The 20286-nt window shown below is 44.8% G+C and overlaps 1 protein-coding gene across 6 annotated transcripts in view; it reads right to left on the minus strand.

Annotated features, from left to right (window-relative positions):
* TRIO (trio Rho guanine nucleotide exchange factor) overlaps positions 1–20286 on the minus strand; it is a 373890-nt gene that overhangs the window by 329552 nt on the left and 24052 nt on the right. The window contains exon 1 of one of the 6 annotated variants that reach the window (XM_082458355.1): positions 11118–11401. The exons of the other annotated variants lie outside the window; for them this stretch is intronic. The gene's annotated coding sequence lies outside the window, so the exon portion shown is untranslated. Of the gene's footprint in view, positions 1–11117; positions 11402–20286 lie in introns of those variants that run through there. 6 annotated transcript variants of the gene reach the window in all.

A 20286-nucleotide genomic window follows, 5' to 3' on the forward strand; every position in this document is an offset into this window, starting at 1 on the left:
ATACCCCACCAAAGTCTACTGATCATTTGCCTGAGAGTCGATTCCAAGGTGGGTTAAACAAATTGCTCCATTTTTCTCTAAAGCACATCAGCAAATCTTTTTTTTTTAAATTTCCTTGACTCAGGATGCTACAGATTGTTAAGATCACACTGAAGGTTTAATAACAGCTTTTAATTGGGCGGGGTGGGGAGAGGAGACAGTAACACTTTAAATAAACGTCTCTATTGGAAGATGCACAAAGGTTTCAGAAACTTACAGTATCTATAGTTACTCATCACCTCGTGTACTGACACAGAGAGATACTGGGCTCATAAAAGCACTGATACATTTTCAGACTAAGTTTTATAATCATTGGAATTCACGGCAATGACTCAATGGCTACAGCTGTGAAAGGCTAAACTACAGGAATCCTGGGTATAAAAATCCTATGTTCTGAACACTGGGCAAAAATATTTAAGTATATGGGGCAGAAGCAGCTCATAATTTTCAAATCATGACTAAAATCATGGCAAGTTCTACTACAAATAATTATCACTAATGGTTTTAAATAAATGGTCTTTCCCCCTTCCAAATATCTCTATTGGTCACTTCGCTACACTCACCAGTAGGACAAAATCTAATACATCATGACCCCTTAGGTGCTTTCTGCCACCACACGCACACACAAAAGCCAAGACCCAAAAGTCAACAAAAAATCCACAATATTTTAAATCACAAACAAGCTTTATGAAGTATTGAACAGCCAAAGGCCATAGGGTGCACTCACACAAACATGATAATGTACATCACTTGATACTGAGGTCCATTCACAACCAGCGCAGTCTGTGAGCCACTGGGGGCCAGGACGGATCCCGCACACAGCAGCACCTGGCCTGGCTGTGGCCTGTGGCACTGAGTGCACTGCTCAGTTGGAAGCATGCTCTCCAGGAGTCTGATCTCTGCTTAGGATTCAGAACAGCAAAGGTGATTTGAGTTTAGTAATGAACAAGACGACAATTGATGTAGAAAAGCATGGGAACCACAGGGAAAGCACAGCAATGCTTGAAGGGTGTCAAAACGCAGGATGAGAACTGGACCCAGAAAGTATCTGCTCTCGCTCTCACTCACCTAACTTAAGTTTTTTTCCTGAAACATCAGGAACTTTCCATATATAGGATGTACTGAAAAGAAACATGATGGCACAAGTGTTTGGGGAGTTTATTGCAGCAGTGTTTAAAAGAGGCTAAGAAGCAATCCTTCCTCTAAGGTTCACGTGTTAATCATACGAGGACAGAACAGTTTGCAAGGGAAATAAAACTCCTCCAAACCAGTCAAGTCCTGCCTCGTAACGCACAGCTAATATTAAGCAGATGCAAACACGTTCCAGACCACTGACGCCCTATCATTTTCTCAATGTGACAAAATCACAAGTTCAAAGCCTCAACGATATCATCTGGTGCCTTCAGTGGCCCAGAGGGCAGTGAAAGGCACCTTGCAGAAGCCAAGCCCTGTGATCCGATGACTGGACAGAAGCCATGAGCAGGGGACAGCCTCGCAGCCGTAGGACACGGCGTTTCCGGCAGCGGCCGGCTGTCTTTCTGCTGAGAGGACATGAAAACAGCGTGCGGTATTCCCTCCAACACTGTCCCCAAACACTGCTGCTGCCGCTGCTAAGGCGAGCAGCAAAGCTCTCCTGCCCAAAACGTTCCGACATCCCCACGGGATAAAGGCTGCGAGGCCTTCACTTAGCAAGCGGCCGGGGTTTCCGCAGACGTGGGAGCGCCTATGTGGACAGGCTCGGGACGCCTGCTCGTGTGGCTGAGGGGCTCTGAAGTCAAGGTCAACGCGGAGCCCTCCTTGACCAACCACAGAGCACACGGAGCGCGGGAGTGAGAACCGTGCATTGAACTGTGAGATCCATCTTCCCTCACGAGCCACGTTCTCTGGGGTAATATGTTTGAAAAACAAACGTTTGCCATGAAAATAAATTCAAAGTAAAACGGGCACTGTCTGTCGAAGGTTAACAGTTGGCAGTGCCCCACGGAACCCCGGGTCACAGCACCAGAGACCCTGGGCTGTGCAGCCCGGAGCGGGCGCAGCTCTAACCGTGCGTCCTTCCTCAGAAGACGGGGAGGGGAGACTGCACGCGTTTTGTTCAGCCCCAGTTTGAAACCGATCCCATTAAGGAGGGGAAGAAAATGAGACTGATGGTTAAGGAGCAGCGCTGAACTGGTTTTGTTTTCCTCTTTTTAGAGTTTCTTTAGGTTTTTTTTTGGGGGGGGGGGAGTTGGTCAAGGAAAGAAATACTTAACAGGTAATACTCTGTTTAAACCAGTAATGTTTAAGGGATGTGTTAATTCTTTCGAAAGAGTGCACTACATTTTTTAGTAAACTGATGCCTTTTTATCAGCCTTTTAAAAAACAAGGTCTCCAAGGCACTTTTTTTTTTTACTATTTATATTTACTGGACTCCTACTATTGAAGAAAGGAGAAAGAAAACAACCCTGTTTAAGTCACAATCTGGTTGATGGAGAGAGAAATCACAAGAATTACTGCAGAGCCACAACCAAAGTATCAATACCCCAGAACCGCAGGTGTTCGGGAGACTGAGCCACGGCTTTCAGCTGGGAGAGATAAGGAAAATTGCAGGAGAGCAGTAACAAACCTGGACATGATAAGGGGTTAGCCACAGGAAAGCAGGAAGGCGCAGGGGTCCTTCTGAACCCTACTGGAAGACGCCCCACACCCCCAGACAGCAGGGGACATCTGGGCTCCATCCTGAGACCCACTGCCATCAACCCCAGGGCTGCCTGCAGGCCGCGGGGAGCAGGGGACCGTCCTGGCTCGGGGGAAAGTGCACAGAGGGCTGATGCCTTGCGGCCAGGGGTGGAGGAGGAGCGCACACGCCTGTCTTTGCCATCCCTGCTCTAGGAGGAGGTAATGGCAAAGCGGAGGATCTCAGCAGTACTCAGTCCCATTTTCCTCATTAATCCTCTAGAAAATCAGGGAAGGATGAAAAAAATCATCAGAACTCCAAATTCATACCTAGGGAGCACTTCTGTCAGGAGAAGTTAAGTGAATTCTTAAATGCTAGTGAGCTTTCCAATGGATAATTTCATAGGACGAAAAACAAAATGTAGAAAAATCATATGACTAACCACAGAAAAACAAAAGTATAACACTGTCCTTTTTAATAAATGACATTTTCTCACAGACCAAGTTTCTACGTGTAAATTTCTCACTAATTTCTGTATTTCAATCCTTAGCAAAATTAAGGCAGAGAATTTATGCCATCATTTAATCATGCTTCCATTATCACAAGGGAGCTTTTTAGACCTATCTACAGGCAAAGAAGTAGAAACTACATTGTATTTGATAAGCCAGTCCCTTCTAAAACAAAGCTTGTCTCCTTGCTTTGAAAATTTCACTATTCAGTCCACAATGACAACAGTTGCTATCAGATCCAAGTGTGCCCCGAGGTTGAAGCATCTCTGTTGGGCAATCCCAGAACTGCTATTAAGACCAAGGGATCATGGTGCTGTTTCGGTTAAAGGTGGTACCAGCAGAAGTCAAAGGGGATCATGAGGTAGAACGTGTCCCCACCTCACACTGAGCCTGACGAGGGTAATGAGACAGCAAACGGCTATGGGTGCCCACAGATTTCACAGATGGGCCCCTCTCCATGGAACTTTGCTAGCGATGACTTAGATAACAAGATAGAGAAGTCCAGGTTATCAAATCCTCAGACCACACAGCTGAGTGAAATCATTAGTGTGTCAGTGGGGGGAAAAAAAAAAAAAAAGAATAGTATCCAAAAATCTGAACAGGAAGAATTGAAAGTAATAAGATGAAATTCAACAATCTATATAAAGTCACATTTACGTTCAAAATGTTAATTTGTTAAGTACAAGTGAGGAAGGATCTGAGTGAAAAAAGGAGATAAAGGAACAAAAAACACAGGGTGTTCTGGAGAGTTCTACGAGCTGGATCTCTGACAGGAACAGGGCAGGGCAGGGCAGCGTGTACCCTGTACAGGTCACAAACAGCAGACCTGGGATTCTGTGATCCACATCAGTGCAAAGTGTGGAAGCTACTGGGGGGAAGTGAGGGAAAGTGTGGGTGTTTAAAGAAGAGCCTGAGGCCAGGAGGGACCTGGTCACTATCTTCAAATATTTCAAAGGCTCAGCAGAAAAGATCTTTTGCAGTTCTGGACACTTGGGCTCCAACAGCCAAAACTGGAATCAACTGAAGTTTCAGGGGAAGAGATTTCACCTTCGAAAGAGTGTCGAGGTGGAGGGACGAGGACAGAAGGGATAAGGTGATTCAAAATCAAGGGCTGTGCAGACAGTTAGGAGTTTCTTCTCTTCCCTTTGAGCGAAGTCTTTGGCGTCTCTGTGGCCTGTGGCAGGCACCCTCGACGCTGAGTTCTGAACCCAGAGGTGCCCCGTTTCACTGGTGTGCTCTCTGCCTAGCGCTGCGACCTGCAAAAATGAGTCCAACAACTCTTTCTGCCCACCTTTTCCGCTGCCCCGCACTGTAAGAAACCTCCCGAGGCCTTTGCTGAGGAAAGCTAGGCTCACGTGTTCAAGCTGCCAAATCTCTAAGCTGTGTAACTGTCGTGAACCCTCGAGAATCGTTAAGGATATGGCTAGAAAGAGGAAGCCCCGTCATTTCTTGAAAACGAAGCCAACATTGGCCAACTTTCCCTAACAAGGCTATAATCACAAAAAAACGTATGCACGGTTCAAAGTCTGTGGACTGAAAGACTCTTGTGGCAAAGTCAGACGCCACTAACAACTCAGGAATGAATAAGGTACATCCGCAGAGGATCTCACCTTCGGCGTTCTTCCTCTGCGCCTGGAGCTGGTCTCTGAGACCTGCAGCGCCGTGACCGGGGCTCGGCCTGGCCGCCCTCCCGGTGGGCACTGCCCCAGGTGGCGGCCGGGAAGCCACGGACAGAGGAACCATGTCTCCACCTGTGCCCCTTCCCTCCCGACGCGCACCAGCGGCCCCCGCCGGGAAGGGTGCTCAGCCCCAGGCCGGCTGCAGGAGGGCCGTGTCCTCCTCACCAAAGTCACGCTGCGCTTACGGAGGAGACCCCTGCCCCCTGCTAGGCCCGTGGCCCCTGTTTCCAGCCCCGAACCGCTGTTCCCCTGCCCCCAACTGGCTCTGTACTCAGAACGTCCTTTCTGTGCCCCCTCCACCAGGCTGCCACCTCCAGGTCCGATTCCTTTGTCCCACACACCCTGGTCAGGCCTCTCTACACACGCCCCACGACTGACAGCTTAACTGGAAGAGACGTTAAAACTTACGGAAGGCAACGCAGCACCAGACAAAGAGCGAGCCGGGTCCTGAACCCAACCCTTGCGCACGTTCTAGCCTCGTGACCTTCAGCAAATTAAGTGGGTTAGTGTCTCCGAGCTTCCCCTATTACACGGAGAGAACAACAGGATCCATGTGAGAGGGGCCCTGGGAGGAGCCCGTAAGATAACCTACAGGAAGGCTCAGCAGGGCCCCTCGCAGACGTAAAACACAGAAGAAGGACCCTGGGCTCTTAGGCTGCTCAGAGCGCGTGCTCAGTGAAGGGCAGGGCCAGGGCTGACAGGCCGCAAGTGGAGAAGCCAGAACGTGAAACTCTTCGGGTTTTCGGTTCTTTCCACTGTGCCCAGTTACTTCTCCAGCTATACACTCAGATCCTAAACTTGGCTAAAATCCTCTCATTTGTCTATTTTAAATGCCCCTGACGTTGGTCTATATAACAAAGCGAGCGGAAGCCAGAGCATTCCAAGTGCACTGAAATGGCGCTCAAAAAGGGATTTCTGCAATGCAGCTGCCCCGGGGCGGCTGTGGATACACGTCCCATCTGGGTGTCCCGTGCGCCACCTCACAGACCACCCGGCCCAGAAACACGCCCGTCACAGGCCTGCCCACAGCCATTCACAGCCTGGCACGGGGGTCAGCACAGATTCTCAGATGGGATGGATCACAGAAGGGCCGTGAGGTTTAAGGGCCAGCACCGGGATCAGTGGGCAGCTAATGACAGCTGACAAGGGCGGTGACCAGCTCCCAGACTCATCTGCGCTAGAAGGAAGCAGCCACCGTCCTGCAGTGGCCCTAAAGCGTTGAGCGGGGCTCCAACTTCAGGTTCAACAGATGCCCGAACCTTTGGAGAGGCACTAACACAATTACGACCAGGCCAACGTCCGGAAGGCTTTCCCTTCTCAGGGTTCTCTTACACACTCTGAGGCAGCTAAGAACAATGCGGCATCTGTAGAAAATATCAACGTTCCTTCTACACCCCTTAAATAAGATGTCTTTTTCTAGTACTTAGAAAGAGGCTGTAATGTCAGCTGCATGTCCTGTGAAAAGGTAGGAGGCTGAGATACAGTGCTAATAGAAGAATCAAACCAAAAAATGCATTGTAATAGTCTAATGTTGGTTATTTTTTTTATAATCCATACAACGGAGCCAAAAAAATATTCTAAAAGTAAACTGTACAAATGCCATCTTCTTGCATGATCTTTATACCTTAGCTCTTTTCTGAAGAATTTCACTGCATAAAATTAAATATTTTATCATATGTAGAAAACTAAGTCAACTCAAATAATAAACTCCAGAAGAAAACTAAAGCTATCTACCTGTATTCTCATATTCAGAGATGAGATCGTTCTAACACGTCATACTTCTGTGATTTTTTTTTTTTAAGCTAATAATGAGATTCTTACCAAAGTCCAATTTAGGTAACATTTTTTTTTAAAGCAAGCAATAAGAATACTGACAGCTTCCATTTAACTCAATACTCTCAGCACAGTTAAAGAAACAGTGGTAAATTCAGTTAGCCTCTTTTGCCCCTTTCCCTTCAAAATAATCTTTTTTAGTCCAGTGAGAATAGGAAGCTCCAGGCAGTATATAATGATCAGTTTGGAATTCAGGCCACACAGACTGAAAATATCAGCATGTAACCAACTTTTTATCTAGGTTATTTCAGAAGGATGTACCAGAAAACTAGGGAATATAATGCACAGGCTTGACTACGTCTGTATTACAGTTAAATGGTACTTTACCCAACATGCCTTCCAAAATCAGGTGATCTTAAAGGATACATACACCATATGTAGAAAATTCCGGATTGTAAGAAAAAAATATGTTTTAACACACATTAATTCTGATTTGTTTACGTAAATGCTCATCCTTTTGAAGAATCCTGAGGGCAGAAACAGTAAAAAAAAAAATATATATATATATATATATATATATATTTTATTTTTAGGTGGTTTTAAAATCACATTTAAATGTGCATTTATTTTAAAAAAATAATAAATAAGTCAATAAATAAAGGGTGCATTTAACCTAGCATTATGGAACAATTAAGAACAAATACAGGACAACTCCTCTAACAGGTGGTGAAGAAGTTGCCAGGGGCTCCAGTCAGGGAATCTAAGTGCTGGAGAGGATTTCTTCCTCGTGCTGGGACACCAGACGCACGCCTGGGGGGGAGGGGAGAGGGGGGAGGGGGGAGGGGGTTGCTGGCCAGGAGCGGGACAGGCTCTAACCGAAACACTCCTCACTCACCCAGAACAGGACGAAGTTAAAAAGCCTTCTTCTGTGATGGGGAGGGAGGGGAGCACAAAGACCCCCTTCTGCGCTCCTGTGAAGAAGGGAAGGACGCGCCAGGCCCTGAGTGTTGACAAATCCTGATTCACGGCTCCAGTCCCACTTACCTCACACATAAAAGGGGCGATTCAGCCACTCAAGGAGCTGGGGCGGGGGGGGGGGGGGGGGGGTGGACTTTGAATGTACTTTAGTCTCTTTTTAAACAGACCACTATTGACAGGGGCTCTGACTCAGCATCATCTCTCCTGACTACTCTTCTCGGCCAGCTGTCAATGCCTTTATGTGTCCAATACTGAATCACACATCACTGTATCCAAGTTAGGAATAAGCCACAGAACACTCACCACTGGGAGTCATGATTGTCTTAACATGACTCTTGTCCTCTGTATATGGAAGTTATAAAACTGTGGTCAGTAAGTCGAGTGACCATACATCCTGGTTTGACAGGGACAGTTCCAGTTTACACCTACTGTTCCAGAATAATTAACAGTAATAAGCTCTTTCACGCTCAAAAGCATCTCTGCTTAGATCATAAATTATATGGTCAGTCTATCAGTGAAGAATGTCACACTAAGGAAGCATCAACATTTGACAGCAACACCCGTCATCTCTTAAACACCTAGCAGGGACACAGCTTTTTAAGCACAACGCAGCACAAGGTAGTAACCTAGAGCTTCTAAAGTTGAACCTGAGCAATAAGTGCCTCCCTCGACTTGGAACTTAATCATCTTCTCTACCCTTTTAAGTGGCAGCATTCCTGTGCCGACAGCCATCACCTACAGTGACCTCTCTTTTGATCTCTGGCACCAAAAGAAAGCCTTTGCTGTGTGGTCCTAGCACCACACATACAACTTGGCTGCTCCTGCTTGGCAAATACAGAGCAATAAGGGCCAAACAAAATCTCTGCCCTAAAAGAGGTAGCTTTAGAGAAAAATGGTGAGAAGAAGTGAGAAAATGAAGAATTACCTCACGAACTAGGAAAATCATTGGGTAGGCGTATTTGTAAAAAATAAAAACAAAACAAGGCACATACACAATAAACAAAATTAACGTATCCTATGATATAAATGTAAGTAAACATAAAATAGTAGACAACATTGATAAAATCCTTGCAGTGAGTTAGAAACAAAGCCAAGCCACGGTATACAGCCAGGGTTGATTTTTTCTGTTTAATTTGCAACCATGGGCCTGTGGAAATTCCAGAGAAAGTCTTATATTTACAGGCAGATGCAAAGAAGCCTCCTTCATGCAGCCGAAATACTCAGCCAAGAACCCCTAGGTGCCTGACTCAGTGACAGGCAGAAGAAGAGCTCTCGGCAGAGACAGGAGCAATTCTTCCTCCCCCAGGGGTCCTGGGTCCCAGCCCAGAGAGGGAAGCCACTTAGCCCAGCAGTATTTACCCTCTTTCTCTCTGTTTCTTTTTCTCCTTCTCCCTCTGTCAGCTATCTTTTCTATTTTTATTCTGTATAATTCCCTATTTGCTAGTAAACCAGAGGCAGCATGCTTTAAAATGTCAGAATCCCTCTAAATCTCTAGGTCCTGGAATAGGAGCTCTGTCAAGGAAGGTACAATGCTAGTGCCCCAAGTTTCAGGGCAGCCAGATAACAAGACAACATGAAATTCACACAAGTGCCAGAAATGCATGGCAGTAAAAAGATCTCTGTGTTTGAAATTTTCCATAATAAAAAAATTTTGTAATATTCATATTCCAGTTATTATACGAAAAAAAATGGGATCTTTAAACTCTGAAACCTTTAAACTTGTGAAATATAAGCCACTGAAAACAAACTGTAAATGTGACAATTTACTTATGAAAGTTTTAAATACATGAATATTAATTTGTTGTCAACACTTAAATGGATTCTAGAATAAATCCTCTGTCCCCTGGGACGTACTTGTATGCTTACTACTGTCAAACTGTGAGCGTCTTTCTCAAACCTCAGGGCAGAGTCCATGAGAGGAATCTACTGCAGAGAAAGTGGGACACAGAAACAAAGTATCGGAAATGGGCTGTTCATGCTAATCTAAAAATACTCTTGTGAAAACTAAATTTAATGGTCAAGTGTTTCAGAAGACCGCTGCATTTATGAAACGCATATATCCAGTATCAACTCTGTAAATATGTGCATAAAATGTTCAATAGCCGTAAAGATGAGACTTAACACCCAGTTCTCAAGTGACTATGATTTAAGGAAGAACTAAATGTTTTAGCCATCTCCGTTTATTTGACATTAAGTAAAAATGTTACTTTTGAAAGGTTCAATGTAAATTTTTAAAATCATCTTTGAAAGCATAAATAGGAATTTATAAGGCCTGTTTTATAAAGAAGTGGAGTAAAACATATTTTTAAATAAGAACTATGCTAGATATTCATTATCCCAAAATGCATTCGCCTCCAAAATATCATCACATATCAGTATTTCTGATGCAAAGATACACTTTTACTGTCACACGGTACTTTGTGAACTTTTCTTTCAGAAGCTTTGTCTCCCGCAACCCAGCACACAGGAGTCTACGTAGCCTATATATTTTCAGGACTCTCATAAATTGTGCTGAGCTCATACTAAGTGGACTACACAAGAGAGAGGCTACACTATCACACGGGGGAGTTCCCCAAATATCTGTGTAATTGTCAGTGTGATAAAATGAGTTCTACTTAAAAGGCCCAGGCAGACTTAAGCGAACTGAGCCTCATCATATCTAATCTTGAGAAACGTAGGTCTGTAAAACACATCTTGCTTCCACATCTTGAGGTTACACACCAAGATCTAGTTTTATGCCGATATATCTCTAAATTTTAATACTGTAACAATCTAGAATCTTCAGCTCCAAAGAATATACAATTTATGCAAAGGAAAAACAAGAATCGGACTCCATTCCTAAACCTTAAAAGATTAAAAAAAAAAAAAAGTAAAAATTGTGGAAAGGGAGTTCTAAGTAGAGTGGAGAAAATTGGAAGGAAATTGGAAAACTCCTTGTAGAAAACATTTGAAACCTGACAGCCTTAAAAAGAAAACTGTGGTCCAATTCCAGATCGTGATTTTTTCCGAAGTAGTTTAGTTCTAACTAGTGGCAGCCTGGAGAAACTTAATGGACCTCTTCTCGGAATACTGTTTTCCAATACATAAAATAAAATACAGAAAATTACACAGAAAACCAATCATTTTTTTTTAAGTTATCTAAAGATTTTAAAGTATTATGTGCTTCTTTACCACACATGAAATAACAAGATCTAGCAATCAGTCCAGTAACCATTGTCATTTTGAAGCAGTGCAGAGCATTAGTGAAATTTTGAGAGATCTGCAGTAACCACACGTAATGGAATTTGAAAATATCTGTGATGTCCACTGGTGACAAGTCACAGGTGCTGCCAGAACTACTGCATTACATTCACAATTGAAAGAAATATCGTATTTAGTTGGAGAGCTGTGAAAAATAAAGATGTAATTAATTTCTTTCCCATCCAAGTTCATGGGACTTCACCCCAGACCAAAATCTCTTATGCTAGACACAGTGTTACTTACTTGGCCTTTTTGAGCTCTACCTTTGGAGGGAATGTCTTAAGAAGGTCACTGAAGAACAGGTTCTTAACCAGGAAAACATAAACTCCAAGCAGAATCTTTCTCAGGCAAAGGTTCAGGTGGCAGCCCTGTGTGTGCCGTGTGTACCCCTGACCGTAGCCGACCAACTTCTCAAGAGTTGCTAGTCAATCCCTTCTTAAGCTATGAAAGTGAGGTAAAGTTGGCTGGGTAGACAGACAGACAGACATAAGGAAGACCCGAGGGAGAAACAGGAAACAGAGACAGACTTAGAGCAGCTATTTCAGAGTGCCAGCTCACACTCCCAGCAGCTCCCCCCGCGGGGCAGGCCACGTCATCTCCCTCCCCCGGGCTGACTAAGGGTCCCACACACTTAGGATAAATTCTCTTTGTTGCCCCAGCAGCCAAAAGAGCCTTAACTAAGTCAGGCCCTTAAAGTACAATATATGCCAAACTGTGATGCAACTCCTCAAGTGCAAACTACTAAAAACCACAGTCACTAAGTATTAAACCAGTATGGACTGATGGCGACTAGAGCTAGTTTTCCCATAAACCAGCAGCATTGTAAAGTGGATCTTTCCCCAAAGGACATGAAGAATCTACACCTTGGTGATGCTGAAGTGTCAGCAGACATGCTCCTTTGTTTCACTTTTCTGCAGTAGCCTTACTTGTAGCCGTTGGTGTTCACGGCTGGGGTTTTGTACCATCATGCTGTATTTTCAGAGGACAAGCAAGGCTCTAGACTTACACTGACCACGACAGGAGGGCAAGAGTCACAGAGACAGACACTTATCATTTATATGTGCAAAACAAAACAAAAATAACACAAACCCTCTGCGCTTTGATGCCAGCATTTTTGCTACTAATCAGCAACAGGCTAATTTCTTTCTTCTTTTCTAATCTTATCACCAGGGAAGACTGTTTCAGACTGAGAAACACCCAGGAACAGCAACGAACTAGTCCTTAAACCTTGTCAGGTTTCAGATACACTTCTGGTCTACTAAACAATGATTCTGCAGCAACCTCTCCGTATCTGCACTCAGCAGTCATGAAACAGACAGGACAGACAGAGGAACAGCTACTGGCTAAGCCCTGCCTTTGTCCTCCATTATTCCAAATAATTTAGATTGCCTAATTCTGACCTCGGGCTCTTCAGCTTATGGTCTACAACCAAATGTTACAAAGTTTAGCTAGCCGGCATTACCTTAAATGGTGCAATTTTAGAGTCCTTCAAAATGCTGAAAAATTTGGATTGGCATTCCTGTAGTTTTAGTCAAAAGTATCATTACTTACAGCGACCAATGAGAGACTTAGCAACGGGCTTTTCTTATAATGGGCACTATATTTTTGGCAAGCTATTATAAAATATTTTATTTCTTTTAAAAGGGTATAAATAATCTGCTGTGTGTACAGTTTTTCCTGAACATAAATCAGTTCTTTCTCTGTGGTCGTACAAACTGAAGTACAAACCAGATGTCAGACTTAACTTATTTTCTGGGGTAAATCAGGCTTGGTTGGGTCTTCTGGACATTCTTTGTATCTTTACTGCCCCAGGACTGGGATGATTTCCAATCCTTCCCCCACATATCTTCATGGTATTTGACTTTAGGGCAAGGCTAGGTACAATTTAATAATTAGAATGCTGAAAAGGGGTCACATTCCAACTAATTTCTCATTATTATAAATTGCTAATGCTGAAATTATATATCAAGTTAAAACAAGTGTTTAAATTTTAATATTTTTAATGCAAATGGTTGAAAAGTGATAAAACACATTTCTACATATATAATATTATCTCCCAAGAACTTCAAATAGATTCCAAGAAAGGTTTTACTTTTACTGACTGCTGAGCACATAGTAGGTACTCAATAAATGTGTGATGCATGAATGAATAAGTGAGCATTAAAGATTGTTTTAAATAATGGTAAAACTGAATGGCGAAGGGTTCAGTGACTAGCTAAAGATTACCAAAAGTATGTACTGATATATCAAATTTTTAAATAAAGCCAAAGCTTTCTAACCCCAAGATATACAAATTACTACACTCTCTCCATGGAATGTGTTTAATTAAAAAAGAAAAAGCTAAATATTATCTACATCATAAAGCTATATCACAAAGAACTTTTATATATCTAATGAAACTTTAAAAAAAATCCAAAACATGTCACAACAGGAACCTCTGGTTTGAGGGAACTACGGAAAACACACCCCAAGAATATAAATGAGTTCTGTAAAGCATTTCCTTAAATCCCTAACACATGGCCTGATTTCCCACCCTCCTACCTCGTCCGCCTCTCCCTCTCCCCAGCTTCATCTGCTTTCCATTTAATCACCTGGAACGCTGCTCTTCTCAACCACGTTCTCTTTCACCTATAAAAACTGGCTACCACTTGCTCTTAATAATAAGCCCTTTCTAAAGTGCTTTGTCTAATTACCAAATCACTCCACAGCTGGTGACAACACAATCGTATGATCCAAGTATCAATACTATCAACTTACAGATATTTTCAAGCTAATCCTAAAATACCATTAAGTACTTACCACTTTTAGTTTCCCAACAGTAGACTTCAATATACTAGTGGGTGACCCTTTTTTTAAAAACTCACTATGAATCCAGTATGAGGAATCATAATTAAGTGTAGAAGACAATTTTACTACCACCACTGCACAGAATAAACGCCAAGTCCCAGTGCATCTCACTGATGTGCACTTTACGGTAATAACTCGAGCACTCCAGCTGAATAAAGCAAAGAACATCACAGACTTGATTATCACCCATAAGAGAAGCCAACTTATAAAGAATTTATGAAACAGGGCAAGCTATTTCCTGGGACTCAGTGGTAAAGTTAGAGCAGTAACCCAAATTTTACACCTTTGAAACAAAATCTCTCTTTTCAAAATCACTATAAATAATACCTGGAATCAAAGGAGAGATATTCAGACATACCGATTAGTGACCATCAGAAATGACATCATCCTAGAAAAGTAAAAGACATGGCAATGTGGGAATATTTTCTTAAAAATACAACTTACACTGTCAAATAAAGCTGTGTATGGGAGAATATGACATAAAAATAAAAATGGGGACCTTCCCATCTATAAAAGAAGAATGGAATGAGGCAGTCTTAATATCCATTAAGACTATAACAGAAGTGATGAACAAAAGCAGACCAGGGTGTCCTAAATTTCCCTTTAATTCTGTCCTACACAAAGAACAAGAAACTTAATCCATGCATTCACCTCAAATAACCTAATTAAAAAGTAAAAATCAAACTGTAGGAGTCAAAACCCAAACCCTCTAAGTAGTAGCCCCAAGGACAATGGCTGCAGAGGTCACCTAGTGACCCCGAGCGTTGGCTCTCAGATCTGGGTAGGAAACTGGCAAAAGCCTCCCTGCTCTGAGGCTCTCTTGTCCCACCTTGGGGGCAAAGGCCATGGCCTGCCCCAGAAGAGGAATGCCAGGCAGACCTGGGTTTCTTGGTGGCACTTCCAACAATAAATTTTCAACACAGGGCCAGTAATTAAAATGAAAAATATGGACATATAGGAATTTAACCACTTCTACTGCAAACAGTAGCATGAACTCATAAGCCCTGGCATCCACTATGTCAAAGAGGACAAGTAAATGCAACAAACTGAAGGCCAGCTCAAAGGGCAGCATGCTGAATCCGGAGCAGGGGCAGATATGCACACACAAGCACTTTCCAGTGCTAGAAAGCAGGACCCAAAACAACACAAAAGGAAGTTATATCCACTACAGGGAAACAGTAAATTAGAAATCAACCTTCTTGAAAATCAAGTACAAGGGAAAAATGAAGAGATTTATACCAGGCTGTATACGTCATATTCTGTTGCCAAATATTCAGATCCACTGGAGAATCTCCTATTTAAAAAATGTGATGAATAACATATTTGTGGAGACTCTCTACTTAGTTCACCTATGTGGGACCTCCCTATTTGGGGGAACTTAGGGTAAACTTAAAGTGCATCTCTTGCATGAGGCTATGTTAACAGCACAGAAAATTTGGTGGGGAATTGAACACATGGCACATACACTCTTCATGGATGGTAAGGCCCGTGAAATGGGTGACAAAGCATTTCACTGACTTCAGGATAATATTCTTGAGTGTGACGCTGTGCATGTTTACACCTGTGAACACAGCCAGTTTTCACAGCTATTCAGACTTCTTTTCAATTTTACAAACATAAGACAGAGTCCTAGAAACTTTTCCAAGGATCATGTCAGAAATTATTACCATTCTTCAAGGGAATCTATTCTCAGATAAATGTGAAGAACCACCTTGCACATCCCACCATAGTTTCCTCCCCTCCCTGACTTGCTACAGTTTGGAGGCCTTCCCAATATCACACTATTATTGGCTGATTCTGATATAGATATAGAAAGCACAACTATCCATAAAAAGAACTTTGGGGAGAGATTTAAGTCGCTCTCTCCATGAGAAAGACATGAACGTTCTGTAGTTAAGTAAAGCAAGAATACTTGTTGGACTGAAAAAACCCTGTCTCTGCTACCCTCCTGGGGTGGAATGCGGCTGCCGGCTCCCCCACGGCCCCTGTTCAGAACCAAGCTGCTTCTCCGGGACCCAGAGCTCCCTGCAGGTCTGCAGCTGGCCTTCCCCTTTCACACCCGGCCTGGGCCTCACGCCACATCTGGCCCACAGCAGGCTCTCCCTTAGTAATTAGTGCCTGTGGCACCTGGCAGTCCATCCAAGGCAGGCCCCAGAAATCAGCATCTTCTCGTGGCCAGGATTCTCAGGCCCTGCCAACAGCTGAGCTTTGAACGTTGGTCGTCTTTCCTTAAAATATCTCTTTCTTTAAAGGATAGAGTGTTTTTGAAACCCTACTTTGTAGAAACATCTTGACCTATTTATGAAAAACTGGGTTGGCCTCATATTGATGTATATAATTTTAAAAGGCCCTGTGGCCTGTTTTCAGATTCATGTAACTAAAGCCTTAAAAGGGATGGGAAGGGAAGTTCTAGAAACGGTAGCAAAGTATGCAAAAGGGAAGACCGAGAAGGACCTAAAACATTCTTAACCAGCTTACGGAAAGCTCTCCTATGAAAACATTCCCAAGAGCTTAGAAAACCTTACCAGCACTATCACTCCCCAACACGACCTTTCCAGTCTACTCACTGGGAAATCCACTCATTGAAATGAAAACATTCAGAGGCAACTAGATCTTAAATCTGAAAGGAAGCCTTGAGGAAAGATGCTTCTTCACTCTCCTCTGCAGCTGATCAAACCTAGTAATCAATCAGCCAGCAAACACGGATTAGGGTGAGCTTGGCCAGTCTAGGTAGAGATGGTGAGTGCCCAGGAGGCACGTCCAAGTGCGAGAGGCGTGGGTCTGGAGAAGCAGCTAACTCTCAACAGTGACGACAGTAAGCAGATGAGTAGCAGCAACGTGCACACAGCCGCACAAGGAAAGGTGCTTCTACTACCCCCGCCCTTCTCCGCTGCCGCCTAGCCCGTGTCCACTCGCGCACGCACGCCCCGGCTTCAAGACCAGCTGGCTCTCTTCCTCTCACAATCTTCTTCGGGGGATGTCGTTAATCCATAAACATGTCTGGGCCTCCAGCCCACATCTGCCTCCTGCCCTCAGACGTGGGGATGTGCGTGCACTTGCTCATTCCTCCAGCAGACATGTAGTAAGCGCCGACTGTGTGCTGGGTACTGGGGATACAAACACGAGTGAGGTTCCGCCTCGATGTGAATGCCGGCTTAGAAAATAAAACATCAGGAAGAAATTACATGGTGCTGGGGTGACCAAGTCCAACGGAATTACGATGAATAATAACACCATCGTTTAGGGGAAGGAATCAAAGTACCCCAAAATAAGAACTGTTGGGCTTATCTGCTAAACCAAGTCTGGCAAAAATCATCATAAAATGCAAATTTTACATTACATAAAACTGTGGTTAAAGAGGCGTCAAGTAGAAAGAGGTTCAGAGTCAGGGGCCCCGCCAAGCGAAGAGGCACAGAGGAGACAGGAGGGGACACACAGAAGGTGACGTGGACGTGAGGGGCCTGGGGACAGGGCGGGGGGCTCTGTGGGCAGCGCTCCCCTCCCCACTTAAGACTGTACTTAGTGCCAGTGTGCCATCTAGACTCTCCACAGGGAGCATCCCCTAAACTCCTGCCCCAGCAATCAAAGTCTCCGACTGCCTCCAGCCAAGTCCAGCAATGGCCCGGAGGGCACGGCCATTCTTAAGCAGTCAGAGGAGAGACAAAAGAGGAATGCAGGAAAAAGGAAGAAGTGAGGAAAAAAAAGGGATTAGAAAAGAAAGATAAAAGAGTCCATTTAGTGAAGAAAAGCATTCGTTATTTCAGTAGGTCTGGAATCAGGGCATGTGCCCCTGGTGGCCACCATCCACCCCATTCTAGCTGACCTGACCTCCTCTGGAAGCTATAAAACCCAGAATGGATGGATGAACCCAGGGTTCAGAATGCTACATGGGTGGGAGTTCACACAGCTCTGAATGAGGGCACTGGTGACAGCTATTTATAGGGTTCAGGGGCCTTTTTGAAAAGCTGACTTCTGAGCAGATGGGGCTCTGCTTGGGGGAGGGCTAAGGCTGTGAGAATGACCTCTGGGTGAGTCACTCCCCTACAGAGAGGAAAGTCCCTCTGAAGGACACACAGAGACACAGAGCCTCGGAAAGAAAGACAGACGGTCACCAGTAAGAACAAACTAACATACAGCTACTGGGAAGTTTAAGGGTAGGAGTGACAGGGCTAAGGGCTGCTTGCATTCATTCATTTTCCTTGAGAGCATCCTTCCTTCACTGAGAGGCGGCGAGCTCCACGGCCACTGCACACCCAGCGGCCACCTGGAAAGGGCCAGCCTGTCCTGCTGCCCGTGGTTCTGGGGGCCACACGTGCCCTTCGTGTTCCTAACAAGCAACTCAAGAGGCAAAATGACAGTGACACTTCAGGACACTATGTGTAAATGGCTGAATTTGAGCTAAACATGCAGACACTGCAATGAGGAAACTCTTCCTCCAGATACAACCAACAAACAAAGGAATGAGTTTAGAGGCTTATAAGAGGAAAAAGACAAGCACATCAACGCCAGTGGGTTTGCTGAGAGGAACAAAACAGGATTCATTCCAACTCTGATCAAAGGGAAAAGATTAGCCTTCCCTACGAAAGAGGAATAAGTGCATGGAAAGCTACCCAGTGACTCTCCAAATCCCACTGGCTGGGAGGTCACTGTCCAAATCTTCCTGAAGCAATCTCAGGAAAACAAGATCCTGGGCTTAGGCAGCAGGAACCTTTCTGCCCTTGATGTAAATCGGATCCTGGGCAGATTCTACCATTCGTTATTCCTCATTACCGTAACAGGTGGGTTTATGAGCCAAATAACCTGCCCTCAAGCCATCCATTTCAATAATTGGGCAACTTCACCCCAATTCATTCAAGCCAGTGCCAATAGACTGGCAGAGGACGGTTCCCAGGAGGTTGAGCCAACCTTGCTGAGTGGTGTGCCATGCCTAGTAAGAAATTAAAGCTAGAGCAGAGATAGCTTCAAGATGGTGGAGGAGTCAAGACGTGGAGATCACCTTCCTCCCCACAAATACATCAAATATACATCTACATGTGGAACAACCCCTACAGAACACCCAGTGAACGCTGGCAGAAGACCTCAGACTTCCCAAAAGGCAAGAAACTCCCCACGTACCTGGGTAGGGCAAAAGAAAACAGAAAACACAGAGACAAAAGAATAGGGACGGGACCTGCACCAGTGGGAGGGAGCTGTGAAGGAGGAAAGGTTTCCACACACTAGGAAGCCCCTTCGTGGGCTTAGACTGCGGGTGGCGGAGGCGGGAAGCTTCGGGGCCACGGAGGAGAGCGCAGCCACAGGGGTGCGGAGGGCAAAGCGGGGAGATTCCCGCACGGAGGCTCGGCGCCAAGCAGCACTCACCAGCCCGAGAGGCTTGTCTGCTCACCTGCCGGGGCGGGCGGGGCTGGGAACTGAGGCTCGGGCTTCGGTCGGATCCCAGGGAGAGGACTGGGGTTGGCTGCGTGAACACAGCCTGAAGGGGCTACTGCGCCACAGCTAGCTGGGAGGGAGTCTGGAAAAAAGTCTGGAGCTGCCGAAGAGGCAAGAGACCACTGTTTCGGGGTGCGCGAGGAGAGGGGATTCAGAGCGCCGCCTAAACGAGCTCCAGAGACGGGCACGAGCTGCGGCTATCAGCACAGACACCAGAGACGGGCCTGAGACCCTAAGGCTGCTGCTACCGCCACCAAGAAGCCTGTGTGCAAGCACAGGTCACTCTCCACACCGCCCCTCCCGGGAGCCTGTGCAGCCCGCCACTGCCAGGGTCCCGTGATCCGGGGACAACTTTCCCGGGAGAACGCACGGCGCACCTCGGGCTGGTGCAACGTCACGCCGGCCTCTGCCGCCGCAGGCTCGCCCCACATCCGTACCGCTCCCTCCCCCCGGCCTGAGTGAGCCAGAGCCCCGGAAGCAGCTGCTCCTTTAACCCCGTCCTGTCTGAGCGAAGAACAGACACCCTCAGGTGACCTACACGCAGAGGCGGGTCCAAATCCAAAGCTGAACCCCGGGAGCTGTGTGAACAAAGAAGAGAAAGGGAAATCTCTCCCAGCAGCCTCAGGAGCAGTGGACTAAATCTCCACAATCAACTTGATGCACCTGCATCTGTGGAATACCTGAATAGACAAAGAATCATCCCAAAATGAGGCGGTCGACTTTGGGAGCAACTGTAGACGTGGGGTTTACTTTGTTTCTAGCTTTATCTTTATCTTATTTTAGTATTTAGAGATTATCATTGGTAGATCTGTTTATTGATTTGGTTGCTCTCTTCCTTTTTTTTTTTTATACATATATATTTTTCCTTTTTCTCCTTTTGGAGTGTGCATGTGCATGCTTCTTTGTGTGATTCTGTCTGTATAGCTTTGCTTTTACCATTTCTCCTAGGGTTCTGTCTGTCCGTTTTTCTTTTGTTTTGTTTTTTTAGTATAGTTTTTAGCACTTGTTTTCATTGGTGGATTTGTTTTTTGGTTTGGTTGCTCTCTTCTTTCTTTCTTTTTTTAATTTTTTTTTACTTTTAACAATATATTTTTTATTTTTTATTTTAACAACTATTTTATTTTATTTTATCCTATTT

The sequence above is a fragment of the Balaenoptera physalus genome (assembly GCF_965194825.1).
Source record: "Balaenoptera physalus genome assembly, chromosome: 3".
In the NCBI taxonomy this organism is placed as follows: domain Eukaryota; kingdom Metazoa; phylum Chordata; class Mammalia; order Artiodactyla; family Balaenopteridae; genus Balaenoptera; species Balaenoptera physalus.